This window comes from Somniosus microcephalus, chromosome 3, assembly GCF_052327205.1.
Source record: "Somniosus microcephalus isolate GS21.2 chromosome 3, FLI_Smic_1.0, whole genome shotgun sequence".
NCBI classification, from domain to species: Eukaryota; Metazoa; Chordata; class Chondrichthyes; order Squaliformes; family Somniosidae; genus Somniosus; species Somniosus microcephalus.
The window spans coordinates 227,328,013-227,354,156 of NC_140989.1; the positions used below are offsets into that span (position 1 = coordinate 227,328,013).

The 26,144-nt window shown below is 47.0% G+C and overlaps 1 long non-coding RNA gene across 1 annotated transcript in view; it reads left to right on the plus strand.

Moving 5' to 3' along the window:
• The window catches only part of LOC147121750 (uncharacterized), a 29,339-nt gene extending 8,492 nt beyond the window's left edge, over nt 1-20,847 (plus strand). Inside the window, exons 2-3 of the long non-coding RNA XR_015075408.1 lie at nt 20,424-20,586; nt 20,727-20,847. This is a non-coding gene — a long non-coding RNA (uncharacterized LOC147121750). The remainder of the gene's footprint in view (nt 1-20,423; nt 20,587-20,726) is intronic.
• Nucleotides 20,848-26,144: the final 5,297 nt, after the last annotated feature.

Consider the following 26,144-nt stretch of genomic DNA (forward strand, 5'->3'; position numbering starts at 1 on the left):
AGTATTCCAGGTGCGGCCTCACCAATACCTTGTACAACTGCAGCAATACCTCCCTGTTTTTATATTCCAACCCCCTAGCAATAAAAGCCAACATTCCATTGGCCTTCTTGATCACTTGCTGCACCTGCATACTAACTTTTTGAGTTTCGTGCACCAGGACCCCCAGATCCCTTTGTACTACAGTACTTTCCAGTTTCTTGCCATTAAGATAATAACTTGCTCTATGATTTTTCCTGCCAAAGTGCATAACTTCACACTTTCCAGTATTGTATTCCATCTGCCAAATCTCTGCCCACTTACTTAGCCTGTCTATGTCCCTTTGCAGGTTTTTTATGTCCTCCTCACTCACTACTTTCCGTCCCATCTTTGTATCATCTGCAAACTTTGATATGTTACACTCGGTCCCCTCCTCCAAATCGTTAATATAGATTGTAAAGAGTTGGGGACCCAGCACTGACCCCTGCGGAACACCACTAGTTACTGGTTGCCAATCTGAGAACGAACCATTTATCCCAACTCTCTGCTTTCTGTTAGAGAGCCAATCCTCCACCCATGCCAGAATATTACCCCCAATCCCGTGATTTTTTATCTTGAGCAATAATCTTTTGTGTGGCACCTTGTCAAATGCCTTTTGGAAGTCTAAATACACTACGTCCACTGGTTCCCCTTTATCCACCCTGTATGTTACTTCCTCAAAAAACTCAAGCAAATTTGTTAAACATGACTTCCCCTTCATGAAACCATGCTGAGTTTGCCCTATTAAATTGTGTTTATCCAAATGTCCCGTTACTGTCTCCTTAATAATGGACTCTAACATTTTACCAACCACAGATGTTAGGCTAACAGGTCTATAGTTTCCAGCCTTCTGCCTACTACCCTTTTTAAATAATGGTGTTACATTAGCAGTTTTCCAATCTGCCGGGACCTTTGCTGAGTCCAGGGAGTTTTGGAAAATTATTACCAATGCATCCACAATCCCTACCGCTACTTCCCTCAAGACCCTGGGATGCAAGCCATCAGGTCCAGGGGATTTATCCGCCTTGAGTCCCATTATTTTACCAAGTACCACTTCCTTAGTGATTTTAATTGTATTTAGTTCCTCCCCCCCTAGAGCCCCCTGTTTGTCCAGTGTTGGGATATTCTTAGTGTCCTCTACTGTAAAGATGATACAAAATAATTGTTCAGTGTTTTTGCCATCTCCATGTTTCCCACCATTAATTTCCCGGTCTCATCCTCTAAGGGACCAACATTTACTTTAGCCACCCTTTTTCTTTTTATATAACTATAGAAACTTTTACTGTCTGTTTTTATATTTTTTGCTAATTTACTTTCATAATCTATCTTCCCTTTCTTAATCAATCTTTTTGTTATTTTTTGCTGTCTTTTAAAGACTTCCCAATCTTCCATCCTCCCACTAGATTTGGCTACCTTATATGCCCTTGTTTTTAGTCGGATACTATCCTTAATTACTTTACTTAGCCACGGATGGCTATCTTTTCTTTTACACCCTTTTTTCCTCAGTGGAATATATTTTTTTTGGAAGTTGTAAAATAACTCCTTAAATGTACACCACTGGTCATGTACCGTCTTACCCTTTAATCTATTTTCCCAGTCCACTCTCATTAATTCCGCTCTCATACCTTCATAGTCTCCTTTATTCAAGCTCAGCACGCTTGTTTGAGATCCAACCTTCTCACCCTCTAATTGAATATGGAACTCAACCATGTTATGGTCACTCATTCCAAGGGGATCCTTTACTAGGACATTTTTAATTAATCCTGTCTCATTACACAGGACCAAATCTAAGGTTGCTTGCCCCCTGGTCGGTTCAGTTACATACTGCTCAAGAAACCCATCCCTAATACACTCAATGAACTCTTCCTCAAGGCTGCTCTGCCCAATTTGATTTGTCCAGTTAATATGATAATTAAAATCCCCCATAATTATAGCTGTTCCCTTATTACAAGCCTCAACTATTTCCTGATTAATACTCCGTCCAACAGAGTTGCAACTGTTCGGAGGCCTATAGACTACACCCACTAGTGTTTTTTTCCCCTTATTATTCCTTACCTCCACCCAAACTGTTTCACTATCGTGCTCCTTTGACCCAATATCATTTCTCTGTATTATAGTGATTCCTTCCTTTATTAACATAGCCACCCCACCTCCTCTCCCTTCCTGCCTGTCCTTCCTGATTGTTAAATAACCTGGTATGTTTAATTCCCAGTCATGGTCACCCTGCAGCCATGTTTCTGTAATGGCCACAAGATCATACCCATATGTCATTATTTGTGCCGTTAACTCATTCATTTTGTTACGAATGCTACGTGCATTCAGATAAAGAACTTTCAAATATGTTTTGTAACACTTAGTTCCTCTTTTTTCCCTTTTTAGTACTTTACTTTTTACTCCATACCTTCTGTCCCTTCCTGACACATTCTGTTTTTTAATTCCCCCACTGCTACCTAAGTCTATGACCTTCTCTGTTGTCATTTCTATGATTTGCTCTCTAGAAACCTCCCCCCCACTAATTAGTTTAAAGCCCTCTCTACAGCCCTAGTTATATGATTCGCCAGGACTCTAGTCCCAGCACTGGCCAAGTGGAGTCCGTCCCAACAGAACAGCTCCCTCCTGTCCCAGTACTGGTGCCAGTGTCCCAAGAAGCAAAACCCATTTCTCCCACACCAGTCTTTGAGCCACGCATTTAACTCTTTAATTTTATTTATCCTAGCCAAATTCGCTCGTGGCTCAGGTAATAACCCAGAGATTATTACCCTTGAGGTTCTGTTTTTTAATTTGACCCCTAGCTGCTCATACTCCTTTAACAGAACCGTCTTCCTTGTCCTATCTACGTCGTTTGTACCAACATGGACCACGACAACTGGATCCTCCCCCTCCCACTGCAAGTTTCTTTCCAGCCCAGAAGAGATGTCCTTAACCCTGGCACCAGGCAGGCAACACAGCCTTCGGGACTCCCGCTCTTGACTGCAGAGAACCCTATCTATCCCCCTAATGATACTATCCCCTACCACTACAACATTTCTTTTTACTCCCTCCACTTTAATGGCCCCCTGTACCACGGTGCTGTGGCCAGGTTGCTCATCCTCCCTGCAGTCCCCGCTCCCGCCCTCACAGGGAGTAAGAACCTCGATCCTGCTGGACAAGAACAAGGGCTGCGTCTCCTTCAACACTACATCCTGGATCCCTGTACCTTCCTCACTCATAGTCACACCGTCCTGTCCCTGACCACGGACTACATCTGCAGTAATTAACTTCATAGGTGTGACCATCTCCTGAAACATAGAGTCCAGGAACTTCTCCCCCTCCCTGATGTGTCGCAGTGTCCGAAGCTCGGTCTCAAGCTCCATAACATGGAACTTGAGTTCCTCTAGCAGCAAACACTTGTCGCAGATGTAATCACCGTTAGCCTCAATGGGGTTCACCGGCTCCCACATCTCGCAACAGTAACACATCACCTGCTCCATTCTATATAATTAATTAAATTTATTATTATTAGTTATGAAGACCCTGGCCGGATATATATGATAATATCACACCACTATTCAATAGGACTTACCAACTTAAAGGTATGAAAGAGAAGAGAAGGAAGAAAACCAACCAACCAGCTGATCACCAACCTCCTCCTTGAATACTGTCTGTGGAGCCCGTTTGGTTGACTCGTCTCGCTGCTCTGCCTCCGCAGTGATGTCTAAGCCTGGGAGTGGGGAACAAAACAGAGCAAAAAACACACCCTCACCTCCCACTTAACCAAACTCTCCCACTTAGCAAAACTCCAACAGCACTCAATGCACAAAGCACTCCGTGCACCGCACTAGCCCCTCCCCTTTTATACCCGGATTCTACTTCCTGTTTAAACTGCCCAAGAGTTTAAAAAACCCTTAAAAAATTAAACTTACTTCAAATAATTGACTTCTTAACACACTAAAATTCACAAAATACACTTAAATGATTTTTCTCCCACTTAGCAAAACTCCAACAGCACTCAATGCACAAAGCACTCCGTGCACCGCACTAGCCCCTCCCCTTTTATACCCGGATTCTACTTCCTGTTTAAACTGCCCAAGAGTTTAAAAAACCCTTAAAAAATTAAACTTACTTCAAATAATTGACTTCTTAACACACTAAAATTCACAAAATACACTTAAATGATTTTTCTCCCACTTAGCAAAACTCCAACAGCACTCAATGCACAAAGCACTCCGTGCACCGCACTAGCCCCTCCCCTTTTATACCCGGATTCTACTTCCTGTTTAAACTGCCCAAGAGTTTAAAAAACCCTTAAAAAATTTAACTTACTTCAAATAATTGACTTCTTAACACACTAAAATTCACAAAATACACTTAAATGATTTTTCTCCCACTTAGCAAAACTCCAACAGCACTCAATGCACAAAGCACTCTTTAGCCAAGATGTCTTTTAATCGTTCAGGTATGACGTCATCATCATTTTTTTTCTTACTGGTCACCGTCAGTGCCTGAATGGAGTGCCAGTCTAAACGTATCTTCCTGATCCATTCACGTCCCAACAACGGTGGACCAGCATCTTGCAGAACGTATAAATACAACTTCTGTATTTCCTTGCCGTTGTATACAACAGGCACCTTTATTTTCCCTCTGGGGTATACTTTCGGCCCCGTATATGTCTTCAAGATAATGGATGTGTCTTTCAAAGGTATATGCGGAAATAGCCGCTCGTAATCCCGTCGACTTATGACGGTCAGAGCTGATCCTGTATCTAGCTCCATTTTAACTGGGGACCCCGCTATTGTGAGGGTAACCCAAATGGTCTGGTAATCTTCTTTGGCAATTACATTATGTAATTTACGACAGCTTAGTCTCTTGTTTCCGGAGTCGCTATCGCTCTTCTGGTCTTCGAAGCTACTGTCCGTCATCATTTGTACCTTTCTGTACTTTTCCTTATTGATTTTTTTTCTGTCAGTGGATTTTTTGTTTCCAGATCGGCATACACGTGCAATGTGTCCCATCTTTCCGCATTGCCTGCATGCTTTGTCCTTGAACCAGCAGTCCCTCTGGTCATGGGTGGATCTGCCGCAGCGATAACATCTCTCGAAACCCCGTGTCATTTCATGGGTGCCGAAGTCCTGTGTCTTTTGCTGTATCTCTGCAGATCCTCTTGCTGCTGCTTCGTATGATACAGCCACACTGAAAGCCTTGTCCAGTGTCAAATCTTTCTCAGAAAGTAGCCTTTTCTGTGTTCCTTCACTTAGGAGACCGCAGACGAATTTGTCTCGTAGAGAATCTGCCAGTCCTGCCCCGAATTGGCAGTGCTTTGACAGCTTTCTTAATTCGGTGAGGTAATCAGCGTTACTTTCATTCTTGTGCTGATTCCTCCTGAAGAATTTGAATCGTTCCGCTATCAGCAGCGGTGTTGGGTTTAAGTGCTCCTGTAGGGTATCAACAATCTCCTTAAAATTCTTGTCCATCGGTTTGGCTGGAGTGATTACGTTTCGTAACAGCCCGTATGTCCTTGCGCCCATCAGATTTAGAAATACCGATGCCTTTTTATCATCCTCTACTTCATTCGCTGTGCAATATACCTCCACTCTTTCCACATATGTGGTCCAATCCTCTATATCACTATCGAAAGCAGTAATATTGCCAGTCTTAGGCATCCTGAAAATCAAAAATGGCGCCTCCCGCGCTTTCCTTTCTTCCCTGCCGAGAAAAAATGGCGCCTCCCGCGCTTTCCCGCCGCTGCCGCTGCTAACAACGCTGTTCTCCGCGGTTTTTATTTACACAGATATTTTTAATAGTTGGAGACTTGTTCCCGCCGAACTCTCTGGGACTTTTCTCTCCCTCTGCTTGGTCCGAACGCCGACCTGCTTTGCAGCGCCGGCCGTCTCCCGAGTGCTCCACCCTCCGTCTCTGTTTGCCTCCGCCTTCCGTCTCGCTGCTCGGCCCCGCTGCAGAGCCACCCGATCGAGCCCCAGCCGCCGCCCAGGAAGGATTAGTGCAGTACCTGCCACCAGCCCGGCTAGCTGGTGAAACCACAGTTTTTTTTTTTTTTTTTCTTCGACGTTCGTCTGAGGAATCGATCTCCTTGAGGTGCTGCCGAATTGCAGGTAAGTCCGTTTCCAATTCGTCGCCATTGTTGTATCCGTGTGTTAATGGAGACACGGAATGCAGGAGTTGGTTTAACAGGTGTTTACTGAACAAAGTCTGGAGGTGAACTAAAAGATACAAGACGCTATACAGGCTTATATACCCGAGTGGTCACTACCGGTATTACAGTACACAGGGGCTCTTAAAGGTACATACACTACAGTTTCAATGAGATCACCTCTCATTCTTCTAAACTCCGGAGAATATCGGCCTAGTCTGCTCAATCTCTCCTCATAGGACAATCCCCCCATCCCAGGAACTAGTTGGTGAACCTTCGTTGCACTCCCTCTATGGCAAGTATATCCTTCCTTAGGTAAGGAGACCAAAACTGTACACAATACTCCAGGTGTGGTCTCACCAGGGCCCTATATAATTGCAGTAAGATGTCTTTACTCTTGTACTCAAATCCTCTTGTAATAAAGGCCAACATACCATTTGCTTTCCTAATTGCTTGCTGTACCTGCATGTTAACTTTCAGTGATTTGTGTACAAGGACACCCAGGTCCCTCTGAACACCAACATTTCCCAATCTCTCACCATTTAAAAAATACTCTGCTTTTCTATTTTTCCTACCAAAGTGAATAACTTCACATTTCTCCACATTATGTTCCATTTGCCATGTTCTTGCCCATTCATATGGCCTTGAAGCCTCCTTGCATCCTCCTCACAGCTTACATTCCCACCCAGTTTTGTATCATCAGCAAACTTGGATTTATTACATTTGGTCCCCTCATCCAAATCATTGATGTAGATTGTGAATAGCTGAGGCCCAAGCACTGATCCTTGTGGTACCCCACTAGTTACAGCCTGCCGACCGAAAAGGACCCATTTATTCCTACTCTCTATTTTCTGTCCAATAACCAATCCTCAATCCCTGCTAGTATATTACCCCCAATCCCATGAACCCTAATTTTGTTTAATAACCTCTTGTGTGGCACCTTATCGAATGCCTTCTGAAAATCCAAATACACCACATCCACTCGTTCCCCCTTATCTATTCTGCTAGTTACAACCTCAAAAAACACTAACAGATTTGTCAAACACAATTTCCCTTTCATAAATCCGTGTTGACTCTGCCCAATCCTATTATTATTTTCTAAGTGCCCTGTTACCACGTCCTTAATAATAGATTCTAGCATTTTCCCTACTACTGATGTCAGGCGAACTGGTCTGTAGTTTCCCGTTTTCTCTCTCCCTCCTTTCTTAAATAGTGGGGTTAATTTACTACCTTCCAATCCACGGGAACCATTCCAGAATCTATGAAATTTTGGAAAATGACAACCAATGCATCCACTATCTCTATAGCCACCTCTTTCAAAACCCTAGGATGTAGACCATCAGGTCCAGGGGATTTATCAGCTTTCAGTCCCATTAATTTCTCCAGTACTTTTTTTTACTAATACTAATTTCTTTCAGTTCCTCATTCTCGCTAGACCCTTGGTTTTCCACTATTTCCGTGAAGATAGACACAAAGTATTTGTTTAATTTCTCTGCCATTTCCTTATTTCCCGTTATAATTTCTCCTGTCTCAGCCTGTAAGGGACCCACATTTTTTTGCTAATCTGTTCCTTTTTACATTCCTATAGAAGTTTTTACAGTCTGTTTTTATGTCTCTCGCTAATTTACTCTCGTATTCTATTTTCCCTTTCTTCATCAATTTCTTGGTCCTCCTTTGCTGAATTCTACAATCCTCCCAATCCTCAGGTTTACTACTCTTTTTGGCAACATTATAAACCTCTTCCTTTGATCTAATACTATCTTTAACTTCTCTTATTGGACCACTTTTCCTGTGGGGTTTTTGTGCCTTAAAGGGATGTATATTTGTTATAGATTATGTATTAATTCTTTAAATGCTAGCCATTGCTTGTCTACCGTCATACCATTTAATGTAGTTTCCCAATCTACCTTAGCCAACTCGCCCCTCATAGCTACGTAGTTTACTTTGTTTAGATTTAAGACCCTAGTTTCGGATTTAACTAAATCACTTTCAAACTCAATATAAAATTCTATCATATTATGGTCACTCTTCCCTAAAGGCCCCTTCACTACAAGGTTATTAATTAACCCTCTCTCGTTGCACAATACTCGATCTAAAATAGCCCGTTCCCTAGTTGGTTCCTCAACATACTGATCTAGAAAACTATCTTGCATACATTCCATGAATTCGTCCTCCACACTATTACTGCAAATTTGGTTTCCCCAGTCTATATGTAGAGTAAAGTCCCCCATGATTACTTTTTTATTCGTTTATGGGATGTGGGCGTCATTGGCAAGGCCAGTATTTATTGCCCATCCCTAATTGCCCTTAAGATGGTGGTGGTGAGTCGCCTTCTTGAACCGCTGCAGTCCGTGTGGTGAAGGTACTCCCACAGTGCTGTTAGGTAGGGAGTTCCAGGATTTTGACCCAGCGACGATGAAGGATTGGCGATATACTTCTAAGTCAGGATGGTGTGTGACTTGTGTTGTATCCTTGTGTTAATAGAGACACGGAAGGCAGGATTGGTTTCACAGGTGTTTACTGAACAAAGTCTGGAGGTGAACTAACTGATACAACACAATATACAGGCTTATATAGCCCGAGTGGCCATTACCGACATTACAGTACACAGGGGGCTCTTAAAGGCACATACAATACAATTCCTCACCTTTTAGCCAAACAATACATAATATTTTAAGTAATCATTAATTACATGTTACAAGAACAATAATCTACACATTGCTGCAGTTAATCAATTATAAGTCAGTCTCTCTGGAGGCTTCCTGACTCGGTCTGGATAACGCCTTGGTGGTGTGGTAGTTTCTGGTGGTGTAGTAGGTTCTTTTGGCAAGGCTGATTCGGCTTGAATGCCAGTGTCGGGTTCATCTGGTTCCAGTATCACCGGATCGGAGGTAGATACTATGGGTATCTCTACTTCATCATTAGGCGTATAGAGTTGTGGTGTAGGTTGTCCCTTTTCGGATGACTATGATCTGGTCAGCATGGCGCCTTATTATGCTTTCTCCAATGTCCACGGTATACATCAGCGGTCCTAGTCGTGTGCAAATAGTTCCAGGCTGCCATTTCTCGGTACGGTAGTCCCGGGCCAAAACTTGTTGACCTATCTGGAAGGTTCTAGTTGGCCTTTCATTCATGCCTTGAAATTGCCGGTTCTCCACGTCCCTTCTAATGTTTGGCTTGATCAAATCCAGCCGGCATCTTAGGCTTCTATTGAAGAACATCATGGCGGGAGTTTGGTTTGTAACCATATGTGTTGCATTCCTGTATGCAAACAAGAAGTTATCTACCTTATGCTGAAGTTTTATATCTTCATTATCCATGGCCTTTATGGCCTTCTTGAAGGTCTGGACAAACCTTTCAGCCAATCCATTGGTGGCGGGATGGTATGGGGCGGACGTGTAGTGCTTAACCCCATTGTTTTTAAGAACTTCCTGAATTCTTCGGACACAAATTGCGGTCCATTATCAGAACAGATCTGTTCAGGCAGCCCATTCCTGGCAAATATGGTCCTTAATACTGTGATGGTTTTTTCCGTGGTGGTGGAGGACATCTTTATTACCTCCAGCCACTTGGAGTGTGCATCAACCGCGATTAAGAACATTGAGTCCATAAATGGACCAGCAAAGTCGGTGTGTACCCTTTGCCATGGAGATGAGGGCCACTCCCATGGATGTAGAGGGGCTTGTGGTGGAGCGTTTTGGACCTTCTGGCATCCTAGGCAGCTCTTGGTCATTTCTTCGATGTCTCCATCGATACCTGGCCACCATACAAACGCTCTGGCTAGGTTCTTCATTTTCACTCCACCCAGATGCCCCTCGTGAAGCTCCTTTAGCACTTTATCCTGGAGTTTGGGTGGAATCACCACTCTGGATCCACACATCAAGGTTCCTCGGCACACTGACAGCTGTTCTCTTCTTTGCGAGAATGCTGGCAACAGTGGTTCGCCACGTGCTGGCCATCCCTTCACTGTTAAATCGTAGACTCGTGAGAGAGTCGGGTCATTTCTCGTTTCCTTTTCAATGGCAGAATTTGTTACTGGTAGACATTCCACTATGGTAGAGTGGAACATCTCCACTGGGTCTACTGTAGGTGCCTCTTCTACCGTTGGCAACGGTAGGCGCGATAAACCATCAGCATTCCCATGCTGTTTTGATCCTTTGTATTCTATGTCATATTGGTGTGCCCCTAGAAAAAGGGACCACCTCTGTAGACTTTGCGCTGTCATAATGGGAACACCCTTTTTAGGGTTGAATATGGAGACGAGAGGCTGATGGTCAGTCAACAAGGTAAATTTTTGTCCGTGTAGGTAATGGTTGAATTTCTTCACTCCCCATACCAGGCTGAGTGCTTTCCTGTCGATCTGGGCATAGTTACGCTCAGCTGAGTTCAATGAGCGTGATGCAAAAGCTATCGGCCGCTCCGAGCCATCAGGGAATCTATGCGATAATACCGCTCCTACGCCGTAAGGGGATGCATCGCACGCCAGTCTGATTGGCAGTGATGGGTTGTAATGAGCCAAAACTTCCTTGGGCGTGATTAAGTCTTTGCATTTATGGAAGGCACGTTTACAGTCTTCGCTCCATTTCCAAATTACTCCTGTTTGTAGCAGTTCATTAAGAGGGTGCAGAAGAGTTGATAAATTACTATCATAAATATTTACCGAACTTATCAATCCCAGGAACGACCTTAATTGTGAGACATTTTCAGGTGCTGGGGCTTTTATGACCGCTTCAATTTTTTCAGGTGACTTATGCAACCCTTTTTCGTTAATTATATGGCCACAATATGATATTTGTTTCTGGAAAAATTCGCACTTGGGGCGATTTGCTCGTAGGCCCCGTTCTCTCAGCCTAGTGAGCACCTGCTCCAAATTGGCAAGGTGCTCGTTGTCATTTTCTCCTGTTACAAGGATGTCGTCTAGGTAGCATTGAGTCCCCGGAATCCCTTGCTCCATAGCTCTTTGCCAGATAGCTGGAGCTGATGCTACTCCGAAAACCAGTCGATTGTACTGGTACAGGCCTTTGTGTGTATTTATCGTGAGATACTTTTTAGAGGCCTCTTCAACCTCCATCTGTAGATATGCCTGTGCCAAGTCAATTTTGGTGAAACGTTTCCCTCCGGATAGTGAGGCGAAAATATCTTCTATCCTCGGAAGAGGATATTGTACCGTGTGAAGGACCGGGTTTACAGTCACCTTGAAGTCTCCACAGATGCGAATTTTTCTCTGTTCTTCAGATTTATCATTATTCAACCTTTTCTTCATGACCGGGACGATGGGTGTTGCCCACTCGCTCCAATCTATCTTGGATAATACGCCTGCCTTTTCCAAGTTCTCCAGCTCTGCCTCGACTGCTGGACGAATTGCGTATGGCACCGGCCTTGCCTTAAAAAACTTGGGAATTGCCGCATCTTCCACTTTTATTGAGGCGGTGATGCCTTTCAAGGTTCCTAGTTTCTCTTGAAACACTTCCTTGGCGTTGGCCAAGATGTCTTTTAATCGTTCAGGTATGACGTCATCATCATTTTTTTTCTTACTGGTCACCGTCAGTGCCTGAATGGAGTGCCAGTCTAAACGTATCTTCCTGATCCATTCACGTCCCAACAGCGGTGGACCACCATCTTGTAGAACGTATAAATACAACCTTTGTATTTCCTTGCCGTGTATAGAACAGGCACCCTTATTTTTCCTTTGGGGTATACTTTCTGCCCCGTATATGTTTTCAAGATAATGGATGTGTCTTTTAAAGGTATATGTGGAAATAGCCGCTCGTAATCCCATCGATTTATGGCGGTCAGAGCTGATCCTGTATCTAGCTCCGTTTTAACTGGGGACCCCGCTATCGTGAGGGTAACCCAAATGGTCTGGTAATCTTCTTTGGCAAATACATTATGTAATTTGAGACAGCTTAGTCTCTTGTTTCCGGAGTCGCTATCGCTCTTCTGGTCTTCGGAGCTACTGTCCGTCATCATTTGTACCTTTCTGTACTTTTCCTTATTGATTTTTTTCCTGTCCGTGGATTTTTTTTGTCCAGATCGGCACACACGTGCAATGTGTCCAATCTTTCCACATTGCCTGCATGCTTTGTCCTTGAACCAGCAGTCCCTCTGGCCATGGGTGGATCTGCCGCAGCGATAACATCTCTCGAAACCCTGTGTCATTTCATGGGTGCCGAAGTCCTGTGTCTTTTGCTGTATCTCTGCAGCTCCCCTTGTGGCTGCTTCGTATGATACAGCCATACTGAAAGCCTTGTCCAGTGTCAAATCTTTCTAAAAAACAGCCTTTTCTGTGTTCCTTCACTTAGGAGACCACAGACGAATTTGTCTCGAAGAAAATCTGCCAGTCCTGCCCCGAATTGGCAGTGCTTTGATAGCTTTCTTAATTCAGTGAGGTAATCAGAGTTACTTTCATTCTTGTGCTGATTCCTCTTGAAGAATTTGAATCGTTCCGCTATCAGCAGCGGTGTTGGGTTTAAGTGCTCCTGTAGGGTATCAACAATCTCCTTAAAATTCTTGTCCTTTGGTTTGGCTGGAGTGATTACGTTTCGTAACAGCCCGTATGTCTTTGCGCCCATTAGATTTAGAAGTACTGACGCCTTTTTATCATTTTCTATTCCATTTGCTGTGCAATATACCTCCACTCTTTCCACATATGTGGTCCAATCCTCTATATCATTATCGAAAGCATCAATATTGCCAGCCTTAGGCATCCTGGAAAAAAAATGGCGCTTCCCGCGCTTCCCTTTCTTCCCTGCAGAAAAAAATGGCGCTTCCCGCACTTTCCCGCCGCTGCTGCTGCTGAAAACGCTGTTTTCCGCGGTTTTTTTATTTACAGGTGGAGACTCGTTCCCACCGGACTCTCTGGGACTTTTCCCCCCCTCTGGTCCGAACGCCGACCTGCTTTGCAGCGCTGGCCGTCTCCAGAGTGCTCCCCCCCTCTGTTTCTGTTTGCCTCCGCCTTCGCTGCTCGGCCCCGCTGCAGAGCCAGCCGATGGAGCCCCAGCCCGCTGCCCAGGAAGGATTATTGCAGTACCTGCCACCAGCTCGGCTAGCTGGTGAAACCACAGTTTTTTTTCTTTATTTTTTTCTTGCTTTTCTTCGACTTTGGACGTCTGAGGAATCGATGTCCTTGAGGTGCTGCCGAATTGCAGGTAAGTCCGTTTCCAATTCGTCGCCACTGTTGTATCCGTGTGTTAATAGAGACATGGAAGGCAGGAGTTGGTTTCACAGGTGTTTACTGAACAAAGTCTGGAGGTGAACTAACTGATACAACACCGTGTACAGGCTTATATAGCCCGAGTGGCCATTACCGGCATTACAGTACACAGGGGGCTCTTAAAGGCACATACACTACAACTTGCAGGGGAACTTGGGAGGTGATGATGTTCCCATGCGCCTGCTGCCCTTGTCCTTCTAGGTGGAAGAGGTCGCGGGTTTGGGAGGTGCTGTCGAAGAAGCCTTGGCACACTCTCACCCTCACACACCCTCATACTCTCACACACACACCCTCAGCCTCACACACTCACGCACACACACATGTGCCATCATCCTCACAGTCATACACACTTCACCTACACATCCTCACACATACACCCTCACACTGGCACTTACACACACCCATACATCCACACTCACAAACACACACACCCGTATCCTCACTCACACACCCTCACTCACACACACCCTCACAAACTCACACACGCACACACATACACACACCCTCACCCACACACCCTTACTCTCACACACACCCTCACACTCGCACACATTCACACACATACTCACATACCCTTACCCTCACACATACCCTCACCATCACTCTCATTGACACGCTCATTCACAAATTCACACACCCTCACATTCACACACACCCTCACTATCACTCACACCCTCACACACACACCCTCATACCCTCACCATCACTCACACACACATACTCACACACCCTTACCCTCACACACATCCCCTCACCCCCTCATAGACTCACACACAGCCTCACCTTCACTCTCACACACACACACCCTCCCCTCACACTCACCCTCACACACCATTACACTCACACCTCAACCTGATACACACCCTCACACACCCCGCACACATAGACACTCAATCTCACCTTCACACACCCTCACATACACACCCTCAAGCTCACGCACACTGATACACACACCCTCACAAACACCCTTGCCCTCACACAAACACACACCCTCAATCTCATACACATCCTCACACCCTCATGCACACACCCACACTCACATACACGCACAATCACACACACCCTCACACTCACACACACACACACACACAAATACACACCTTCACCCTCAAATCCAAAAACTCACACACACTATCACCCTGACACAAAAGGCCTCAAGGGGTATGGGGGTAGAGCGGGAATATAGTGTTGAGATAGAGGATCAGCCATGATCATATTAAATGGCGGAGCAGGCTTGAATGGCCTACTCCTGCTACTATTTATCCATGCTTTTTTTCTATGTTTGAGGGTGTGTGTGATTGTGAGCGTGTGTGAGAGTGAGGGTTTGAGTGAGTGTGAGATTGTGTGTGAGGGTGTGTGTGTGTATGTGTGTGTTTGAGGGTGTGTGCGAGTGTGTGAGGGTGTGTGTGTGCGTATGTGTGAGGGTGTGCATGTGAGTGTTTGTATGTGAGATGTGTGTGAGGGTGAGGGTGTGTGTGAGTGAGTGTGAGCATGAGGGTGTGCAAGTGTGTGAGGGTGTAAGGGTGTGTGTGTTTCTGAGTGTGCGGGGTGTGTGTGTTTGTGTGAGTGTGAGTACATCGGGAGATTTCACTCCCAGTCACACAGCAGCGGAACCTGAATCGTTTGAAGATCAACTGATAGTTAAAATGGCACAACAGGATATCTATTTATTTACAATGCATAAAATTACATATTTACAAATCTTGTTGAAAGAATCAACAGTAGCTGCTAAGAAGAGGAGGTGGTGGAGGATCAGGGCCTGAGTGCTTAGTCTTCATTCTGATAGCGACAGCAGCAGTTCATTACACAGCTGTTCCACCAAGTGAGCCTCCGGGTGGGTGGGACACCTTCTGACTGCCAGAGAAGTAAAGTTGAAAAGGCCACTGCGTGTGCTCGAAGCTGCTCCTGGGAGCCGTGAAAGAAGGACTCACAATCCGTGGCATAGGAATTGATCCTGTTGGGGAAATCTTGAACCAACTGCTGCGAAAGTTCTCTTTGGAAGTCCATGTAGCCCCTGTTGGGCTCCCCTAGATAATTCTCAATTAATGAGGAAGGCTCGGCAGATCCACTAAGTGGGAAGACCAACCGCAGTGTTGAACCACAGGACCTGGTGATCGCCTCACTGTTTCCATTCAGTTGCAACAACAAGCACACCTGTCAGTAGAAGAAAGATCTGGAACCTCCGATTCCATACTTGGCCAAGTTCGCCAACACGCTGAATGCTTCAGCCCACACTTTATCACACTTAGCTTTGAAAAGTGGTTGAATCCGAATGAGGATTCTGTCTACAAACAGTTGGATGGCGTCTGCTCTCACCTGAATTATATACTTAGAGAGGCACATTAGCAGCTCCTTCTGGTTGTCCTTGTTTCCCAACAGACTAATAAATGTGCCCATCACTTTATGAGGCCAGTAATGGGCTCCAATTGTAATGTTGCCCAGGCCCTTGACACACACCAACTGGGCAACTGGACAAGCATAGAGCAAAGACCTTAGCAATGTGCTCACCAGAGTGTCTGTGTGCCTGCAGCTGTGAAACCAGTGGAGATTTTAACAGCTCTCCAAAGAAGGAAGCCATGGTGACTGTCTGACAGTCTTGGACGGTAAGGATCTGAGCTGCCAGCTGTTCCACAATGCCAGGCAGGCTGAGGCCAGCATATTTCACCATTGCTCTGGCCAGTAGGACAAACCCCTTGTCGAATTTGTTCATCAGCTGGTCCCATCCTCCACTTTTCACCATGTCCTTAGTTACTGTTTTATTATTTGTCGGAGCCAGCAGGTCCTTTAGTGTCTCCACACAGTTCACACACTGACCTCTGCTTCTAGATGTTTGAAACTCAGCTGAGAAATCTTTCTGGTTCGATTTACCATCAGGAGCAAAACCACTGAGCAGAGAAATATTAACACAGGAGTTGAGATGAATGAGAAGGGCACTGAACAACAGCGGGAATAATGTAGTCACTGCCTTTGCTGACTCGGGCTTAGTTATCATTTGGTGCAGCCCACAGATGGCAGCCAACAATTCAAGGGTCGAATACTGTGCTGCCTTCTCATTGATGGGGCAGGCTCTGCTTATCCCAAATGGTAACTGTTTGTTCAGTGTGTCCAGCAGCTCTCCCATTGTATTCATGGCATATTCTGTGTCCTCAGCCAGTGATCTCCACACGTCATTGATGTACTTGTCCAAAGGGTAGGGGAGGAGACAGGACACAACTGTGTTGTGTGATGCCAGAATGGCGATACTATGCAGAACCGAAAGATAGACCTCCTCATAAGGAACTGACTGCAATTGAACCTTCACCACGTCAAGTATCTCCGAGACCTGGTCCCGAAGTTCACTGCCACATCTTTTAATGATGGTTTTCATGAGCACAGCGGCTGCACCGGAACAGCTGGGGTGTTGGCCAGACAGTCCTTTGAAGACCATGAAGAGCAAGTCGTCCAGCTGGTCATGGGGCAAACACTTCAAAATTACCTCTGTGATCAGGCAGCACGTTTGAAAGAGGAATTAAATGTTAGGACTAACTAACTGTTCTCTGGCTGCTTTCAGAACCTCTAACTTCTCCTTTTGCTAATCCAGATTGGTGCCTTCATACGATAACTAAATGGACAGGGTGATGTACAAAGTGTTCAGGGCCATCTGTCGAACGGGAAGCGATGGACCTGCACAGCGCAGCATCATTCGTTCAATCTGAGTCCCCAGGCACTACCTTACTAACATTGAGCTTCCCCAAGTAAAGTTTCAGAAGCTCTAAGGTCATGTCCAAGACTCTCTCTCGTTCCTAGTCTTTTGTTGAAATAATCCACTCTTCTATGTGATTGAAAATGGCCTCAAGTCCTTCAAGGGAGAGGTTCTGAAGTAATATTTGATTCAGAAGATTTTGAAGGGAATTTGTGGTTTGGGTATAAAGCGTCGCTGTCTCTTTTGTGTTGCCATTTGTGTCTTTGTCCTTGTCCAGTTCGGAAGGTACCAAGCTGAAAGTACTGATAAGGCAGGTTTCAATCAATTGGCAGGTGTCAGCTTGGTTTGATTCAGTGTGTAGTTGTACGAGATGTGTGCAGGTGTTAATAGTTAACTGTTGAACAGGGCTCTGCAGCAGCTCGATAAGATCCTGCATGTATGTAAGCAACACCCTGTTTCTGGTAAAGTTGATGGGAACTCTCTGGCGATTTGAATATGGGGATCTGGCTATCAGAGTCATGGTCTGTATTAGGCTGAGCTTTAGTGTGAGATCCTTGGATTCAGCCTCTATCCCCTGCCCACTTGTAATTAATTGACTAACAGCTGGCAGAATGTGGGTCTCGATTGTGGACAGCAGTTCCTCAGGTGCGCAGGCTGCCATGCTCCCATAGCACAGAACCAGTGTGCTCTTGACTTTATCCAAATCCTCATCAGGCTTGACCCTAAATCTGTTGGAATTAGCAAACTCCTCCAGGCTACTGAGGGTATTATCAAAGTGTGCCATGGCACAGAAACCAATGGCGAGGGCTGCCCCCTCTCTCCGCACTGTCACTGTGCTGCACACTCAGTAGCATTTGGCGAAGATCCTCCCTTATGTTCTTCATGCGGGTCTGGCGGAGCACTGTCCCAAGAGATTTATAGAGAAAGTCCTTATGGGGAAAGATGGTTTGTGCTGATATGTTCCCATATTTTATTTGCGAGCTGACATGTTCATTCCTCGTCATCAATGCTATTCAGAATTATGCACAAGCCCACCAATAATTTATCTTCCCATTGCCATTGGGCCAGAGACTCCTCTGAATTCTCCAGTAAATCGTTAACTAATGCTGGAAGCTCCTCTTCCAACCACCTTGCTGATTCTGGGTGGATATTGAGACTCAGGACTTGCATTAGCCTCAGTGTCGTGCTCCTCGGCCTCCTCCCTGATATGGGCAACAAGACACGATGAGGAGCCAGGACAGCAGTGCCTGGGCTTTAGGGAGATTGGCATCTTCATTGTAAGCGGAAAGCTTTCACTGCCGGCTTGCAGTTTCTTTTTCCCCAATATGTGCTGAACAATTGCAGATTATTGTTAAAGCCTTGGTATACTGGGTCATAGTGACAAACTCCAGTCAGAATAGCCAAAGGACATCCTCCATCTTCACTGCAGTTGTGATCAAAAACATTATTGTTTCACATAGTGTTGCTAAATCTTCATCTGTTACCTGGTCTGGCTGATGATTGGGTGGTCCCTGAATCAAGGGATACAGCACACTGTTGGATGATGAATTCCATCAATGTACATTTGGTCTATCAGCAGCACATCACATTCCACGGATGCTAGGCTGAGACCCATAGCTGCAATATTATTGGAGACAAAGGCTCCCGTGTCCCTTGCTGGTGTGGGAATGTGATTTTCTTTACGCAAACATCTTAATTAAGTGGAACAATGATAACCTTATAACTGAGAGGCCCTAGAGAGCATGTTGCTAGTCAGTGCAATTGTGGGAGCAGAAAATGTTGGTTAGGTTTCAAGCCAAGGTGTGGTGGATGAACGTAAGAAGAATTATTTTACTGATGAAAGGTGAGTGAGAAAGTGTCTCGGGAGTGACTGCACTTGACAAGCATTATGAAAGAATCTTGGGTTTTTATCAACGTGAATGTCTTTTTTAATGATGGAGGACAATTTAACCAGATCATGGAGTGTCACAGTAGGAAGATAAATAGTGAAGACTTATCAAATAAATTGTGGAAGAAACGTGGTTTAATCCACGTTGGCACTCTTGAGGGCATAGGAGACTGAAATTCACATGGTTACTCAGTAATTGCACAATGTAATGCAGTCCACAAAAAGCACTTTCAGATGTTTCTGAGAGATATGATAAGACGTTATATCAATACAAGTTCTTTAATGCAAATGGATCAATTAATTCCACAATGCATTAGTTTTGCGTCTAAACTTATGGAAGGTAAAACAGTTTTTGTTCAAGGCAGTTTGGCCTAGAAATTGGGTATAGCCCCGCTTGAGGCGTTAGAACTGGCGCTGCGCAAAGTTTATAGCCAGACGAAACTTATCGCTGCCTGGCGAGATATTGGGTTGCATCGCTCCCAAAGGGGATTGAGGCGCTAACTCAGACGTTGCACGGGGCTCCTAAGGCGCAAAAGTTCAGGCGCTACCCAACATCGTCGCGGACGGGCGCAGCGCAGGTGATCTCAATTACCGGAAACCACGAGACTTCCAGGCGCCGGCCGGCTCTTAAAGGGGTGGGTCAGTCAGCCTGAGCTGCTACACTCAACGCCCTGTAGGCCTCAGAATCGGCGCTCGCCCTTCTCTGGCGCAACAAGCTTGGTGAGGATGGAGAAGGTGAGACAGAGAGCAGAGCGCTTCAGCAGTGAGGCCCTGGACCACTTGGTGTCTGCAGTTGAGCGCCGTCGAGATGTTCTGTATCCTGACAATGGCAAGAGGCCGAATCAAAAGGCTTACCGGCGATCTTGGAGGGAGGTTTCTCAGAGGGTCAACTCCAACAGCTTGGCGACCAGGACCCCTGTTCAGTGCAGGAAGAAATTCAACGACCTCACTCGGGTCGTTAGGGTGAGTGTTGGTTATGCAAACTTCTGATTCCCTCCATCTGCACCTAACTTCGAGGACCCTGTTGCCATGATGCCCCAATGGCCATCTGTCAGCAAGCATCCATGGCCCTTTCTGGGCACACACATGAACATTTCTCTCAAGGCATCATGTAAGGGGCCTTGCACCATGGGGGACATGAGATGATCTCTCAAGGCATCATGTAAGGGCTCTTGCACCATGGGGGGCATGAGATGATCTCTCAAGGCATCATGTAAGGGCTGTTGCACCATGGGGGGCATGAGATGATCTCTCAAGGCATCATGTAAAGGCTGTTGCACCATGGGGGGCATGAGATGATCTCTCAAGGCATCATGTAAGGGCTGTTGCACCATGGGGGCATGAGATGATCTCTCAAGGCATCATGTAAGGGCTGTTGCACCATGGGGGGCATGAGATCATCTCTCAAGGCATCATGTAAGGGCTGTCGCACCATGGGGGGCATGAGATGATCTCTCAAGGCATCATGTTACAGAACTTCCCCTTCTTTCCCCTGCAGTCCAAGCTGGCGACGATGCAGAGGGAGCAGCGTCGAACCGGTGGCGGACCTCCACAAGTCGTCACTCTGACGGATCTCGAGGAGAGAGTGCACCAGATTCTTGGAGGACGTCTGTCTGGTCCTGTTACCACTGCAGCTGCCGACCCCATTTCCGACAGCGAGGGTAAGGCTCGCACCTTTTGCAACTGTCTCCTTCCACTTGGTCCCCCCGCCAGCATGCTTCCTCAGTGTGCCGCAATCTGCCATGCCTTTCCGCCAACCTGTCCTTTTGCTAAAGCCACTCTTCCACCTCCCTGCTTTCAGATGATGCATCACCAACTGGGGCTCCACGCCCTGAAGCTGCCAGTGCCAGTGCCTCCGGAGTTGAGGATCAGGAGGAAGCCAGACCATCCGCTCCAATCTCAGAGGAGCATACACATGTACAGACTGGGGATAGTAGTTCCCTGGAGGGGAGGGGGGGGGGGCTCTGATGATCAGGCAGTTGCCGGACCAAGCGGCATGCAGCAACGCAAGGGGGGTGGGCAAGTTCGGCCACCGTCTCCCCGGAGGGCAAGGCAGGTAGTGATGACTGCTGCACAGAGTGCAGAGGAGGTGCGTCGCCTGGCTGAAATGAGCACCCAGACCCGGCTCAGGCACACTGAGCTGATGGCTGCAGTGGGGAGGATGCCTCAGTCAATAGATTCACTGGCAAAGAGTGTGTTGGACTTCGGGGCAACAATGGAGAGGACTCTCCAGAGCTTCGGGGCAACAATGGACAGGACTCTCCAGGGCTTCGGGGCAACAATGGACAGGACTCTCCAGGGCTTCGGGGCAACAATGGAGAGGTCTGTCGAGGGCTTCGGGACAACAATGGAGAGGTCTGTCGAGGGCTTTGCACCAACAATGGAGAGGACTGTCCAGGGCTTCGAGGCCGCTATGGAAAGGACTGTTCAGGGCTTCGGACAATCCCTGGAAAGGTCTGTCCAGGGCTTGTCCGAGGCAGTGGAGCGGTCAGCACCGGCCTTGTCCGAAGCAATGGAAAGAACTGTCCAGGGCTTCTCCGAAGCACTGGCACCTGGCTCACAGGTCCTCACTGCTGCCACGCAGTCACTTGCCGGCCTCGTCCACACCCAGATTGAGACAACGCGAACTCTCACTGCAGCCACCCTATCTGCCTCAGCTAGGATCACCCCGGGCCCTTCCAGTGCCACACGAGGCCAGGAATCAGTGGAGCAGTCACTTGTGGCGGTGGAGCCGAGCCGGTCCCCTCCGAGAGCCAGTGTGTCATCCGACCATGGTGCAGGTGTCCTCTCTCGGCAGGTGACCATTGCTCATGCCACCGCTGGAACGTCTGCAGTCCAGCTGCCACCACCTGCAGTTCACACTGCTTCCAGCCATGGCCAGATCAAGCAGCCAGCCTCCGCACCCTCCAAGCCCAGAGGTCGTCCAGGCCGTCCATCAGGGGCTTCTGCGCTTCCAGACAGTCAGCAGGCGTCCCCCAGCCTTCACCCTGCCACTGGGGTTCAATTATGTAGGAGCAGCAAGGAGGGAAGGGGCCGAGCGCGAAAGAGAAGTCGTTCTCCATCAAGGGGCCAGCAGTAGAGGGAGGTCCTGAGACGTTTCTTTGGCCAAACTCAAGGAGACCCTCACCTGTTGGAATTGTAGGAAAAAGGTTTGCTCAGTTTGGCGGCTTTGCCAAAGAGTTTATTGTTATTTTGTTTGTTATGGTTTCTGTTGACATGACGTTGTTTTGCTGTAAGGAAAGACTTTTGTGACAATAAAGAGAAGTTTAAATGTGTTAAGGTGTACGTGAATAATTACAGTGATGCTGGCCTTCAGATGCTTTCAAACATCCAAAGTGCGCAGCAGTTAAGACATTCATCATTCCGCCAGAGGGGCCTCGAGACGACTCCTCATGAGCCAGTGACGGATGTCCCTTCCACTTTCAGGAGCCCTTCCATCTTCCTCCTCCTGCTCCTCCTCCTCCTCGTCCGCATGCTCCTCCTCCTCCTCCGCCTGCTTCTCCAGGGTCAGAGGGAAGGTGATGAATTGACGCCTTCTCCTATAAAGGGCAGCTGTAACTTGCCGGATGCAGCAGTGGACTGCAGCCTGAGAGATATTCGCGATGTCCCTAATGGCTCACTGAAAGGATCCGTTGTCATAAAAATTGAGGCCAACAGTCAGTTCAGCAGCCACCGACAGAGAGGTCATGAACCGTTGACGCGGCTGCAGATCCTCAGTAAGCAGGTGGCACAGCTCAGTAACAACGTCCATCCCGATTCGGAGCCTTCGCACACACTGCTCCTCCGACATGTCAAGGTATGACCCCTAAAGACCCTCGCAGCATACCCTCGGATTGGGCAACCTCCATTGCCCCTCCTCCTTCTGGCCAATCCCGGCCCTCTCTCCCGCCGTCTTTCTGCCCCTTCATAGTGTTCGGCCAGGAGCCCGTCGCCCTCCAAAGCATCTCCCATTCCGATGCCAGTTGGTCAGAAGGCTGTTAGGTCTAGTGCTCCAACTGCTCCGGACAGGTTTGAGGGTCCCAATTACTCTAATGCTAAAATCCAAAAACTCTGCTCCACAGTAGCTCCCCAAATCTCTCCACCAACGATCGCAATGAACAGGCCAAGTGGCTGAAGCTTCTATACTAGAGCTGTCCCCTTTAAATATCGCCCCCCCGACTCCGAGAAGGGCCTGCTAACGCTCCCTCGAACTGTCACTAATAGCGCTAGGCGTTAAGGCTCCGGGCGCCACCCAATATCCGCTCAGGCACCCCTAAAAGGCATTGCACGATGAAATGACGTCATTATGTGCTTGCGCTCGCGGGCGCGCGCAAACACTTAGTGCAGGCGTTAAATGTATAGTCAATATGGGAATTGTCGCTATCTTCATTGCGCCCGCTCCAACATTAGGCAACGCCCCAATTCTCGGTCTCTTAAGGCGCTAACCGCTGGCGCAAACAACCCAATTTCTAGGCCTTTATCTTTTAGACCACCAAATGTTAAAGGTGAAAGTTGATTTACCAGATGCAACTAAAATAGGAATAGTAACTTGGAAGTTAATTATTGGAAGGTATTGTGGTTACAGAGTTATATCATTGTTGATTAATTGAACAGAAATCATTGCAGGATTCCTTGAGATAGAGAATGCTGGGAAATGGTAAAAGAGACAGAAAAGCTTTCCTTCAAGAGAAGAAAGCACAAGAAGAAAAAGGGAGAAACATTTAAGAAAGTTGCAGTATTTGCAGGGGCTTTTCACAAGATCAGAAGATAGTTTGCGGATGATACAAAGATGGGTGGGAAAGCAAGTTGTGCAGAGGACTCAAAGAATCTGCAAAGGGACATAGACAGGCTAAGTGAGTGGGCAAACATTTGGCAGATGGAGTATAATGTGGGAAAGTGTGAGGTTATCCACTTTAGCAGGAAAAATAAAAAAGCAAATTATTATTTAAATGGAGAGAGATTACAAAATGCTACAGTTCAGAGGGACCTGGGGGTCCTTGTGCATGAAACACAAAAAGTTAGCATGCAGGTACAGCAAGTATTCAAAAAGGCAAATGGAATGTTGGCCTTTATTGCAAGGGGGTTGGAATATAAAAGCAGGGAAGTCCTGCTACAACTGTACAGGGCATTGGTGAGACCACACCTTGACTACTGTGTACAGTTTTAGTCTCTTTATTTAAGGAAGAATATACTTGCATTGGAGGCAGTTCAGAGACGATTCACTAGGTTAATTCCAGAGATGAGGGGGTTGACTTATGATGAAAGGTTGAGCAGGTTGGGCCTATACTAATTGTAATTTAGAAGAATGAGAGGTGATCTTATTGAAACATATAAGATACTGAAGGGGCTCGACAAGGTAGAAGCAGAGAGGATGATTCTTCTCGTGGGGAAATCTAGAACATGGGGGCACAGTTTCAGAATAAAGGATCGCCCTTTTAGAACTGAGATGAGGAGGAATTTCTTCTCTGAGCATCGTAAATCTGTGGAATTCTCTGCCCCAGAGAGCTGTGGAGGCTGGGTCATTAAATACATTTAATGTAGCGATAGACAGAATTTTGCAAGATAGGGGAGTGAAGGGTTATGGGGAGTGGGCAGGGAAGTGGCTTTGAGCCCAAGATCAGCCGTGATCTTATTAAATGGCGGAGCAGGCTCGAGAGGCCAAGTGGCCTATTCCTGCTCCTATTTCTTATGTTCTTATAATTATGGATAAGGAAGGTTATTTGACCAATCTCAACTAATTCATCCAGAAAGACCCTACACTCCCCGCCCCCACTGCTGTACCCAACTGTTTCTTAAATGATCCCAGTGTAGGAATGTTTAGTTCCTATCAAAAGACTGAGGTCCACTCAGGCGATCAAATAAATGAGGTTTAATGAAAGCTAACAGAGTTTAATGGATAATTACAGGAGAACATCGAATATAGGTCTAGTCAGTTCGGAGGCTCCACGAGGACTGCTTGGGCGGTCCCGTGGCTGATGTCATGACGTCATCACGTTTTTCCCACTGGTGGGGATCACGTGATGAACGGCGTGACGTCATCGCGTTTACCCGCGCTATTAAAGTGATCGCGCTCTGTACATGTAAACATTGAAAACAAAGATACAGACTCAGGCTGCAGCTAACATATTATTAAAGGGAATTATATACAATTGATCGGAGTCCCTTAGTGGCTCCGCCACATGCGCCCCCCCAGAATTGTCTTTAACAGCAAAAGTAAAACGGCGAGGAGGCCCGACAAGCCTGTCAGATCGACTTCTGTAGCCTTGAAGTGGAAGCTGATGGACGGCGGGCGAGCTGGCGGGCGGTTGCGTTTGAACTGGCACGGCGACTGTGGGCGGTCGGCCACGTTTCGGCGGTTGTGCGATCGCGACTGTGCAGTCAAGGTCCAAGTGAGCTGGCTTCAACCGGTCAACCGAAATGTGGTCCGGTTTACCTCCGATATCGACCGAAAAAGTTTTGTCTCCTGGCTCTATCACGCGGAAAGGGCCAGTGTAAGGGGGTTTGAGTGGACCCCGATGAGCGTCGTGGCGGATAAACACATAGTCGGCATTCTTCAGCTCAGCCGGGACGTGGGAGCTCTGCAAGCCGTGATGCGACGTAGGCACTGGAGCGAAACCTCTGGCTGCCTCCTGGTGGCTGATGAGCTGCTGGGATGCGGACCATGGCTCTGTCGGAGTCAGAAGGAAATCCCCAGGTACGCGTAGCGGCTGGCCAAATATGAGCTCCGTCGAAGATGATTGAAGATCTTCTTTAGGTGCCGTACGAAGACCCAAAAGGACCCATGGAAGCCTGTCCACCTAGCCTGCGCCTTTAATGCTGGCTCGCAGTGTGGCTTTGAGCGACCTGTGGAATTGCTCGCACAGGCCATTCGCCTGTGGATGCTAGGCAGTGGTGCGATGCAGCTTGACGCCGAGCCCCTGAGCCACAGCGTTCCAGAGCTCAGAAGAAAACTGCGGCCCACGATCAGACGAGATGTCCGCCGGTACCCCGAAACGGGCGACCCAAGCGGAGATGAATGCCCTGGCGACGTCTGCAGAAGTGGTGGATGACAAAGGAACCGCCTCAGGCCATCTAGTGGTGCAGTCCACCATCGTAAGAAGATGAGTAAACCCGTGCGAAGGCGGAAGTGGCCCCACCAGGTCCACATGCACATGATCAAACCTACGTTCTGGAACAGCGAAAGTGGCCAATGGAGCCTTGACGTGACGCTGCACCTTGGCCTTTTGGCAGACCACGCAGG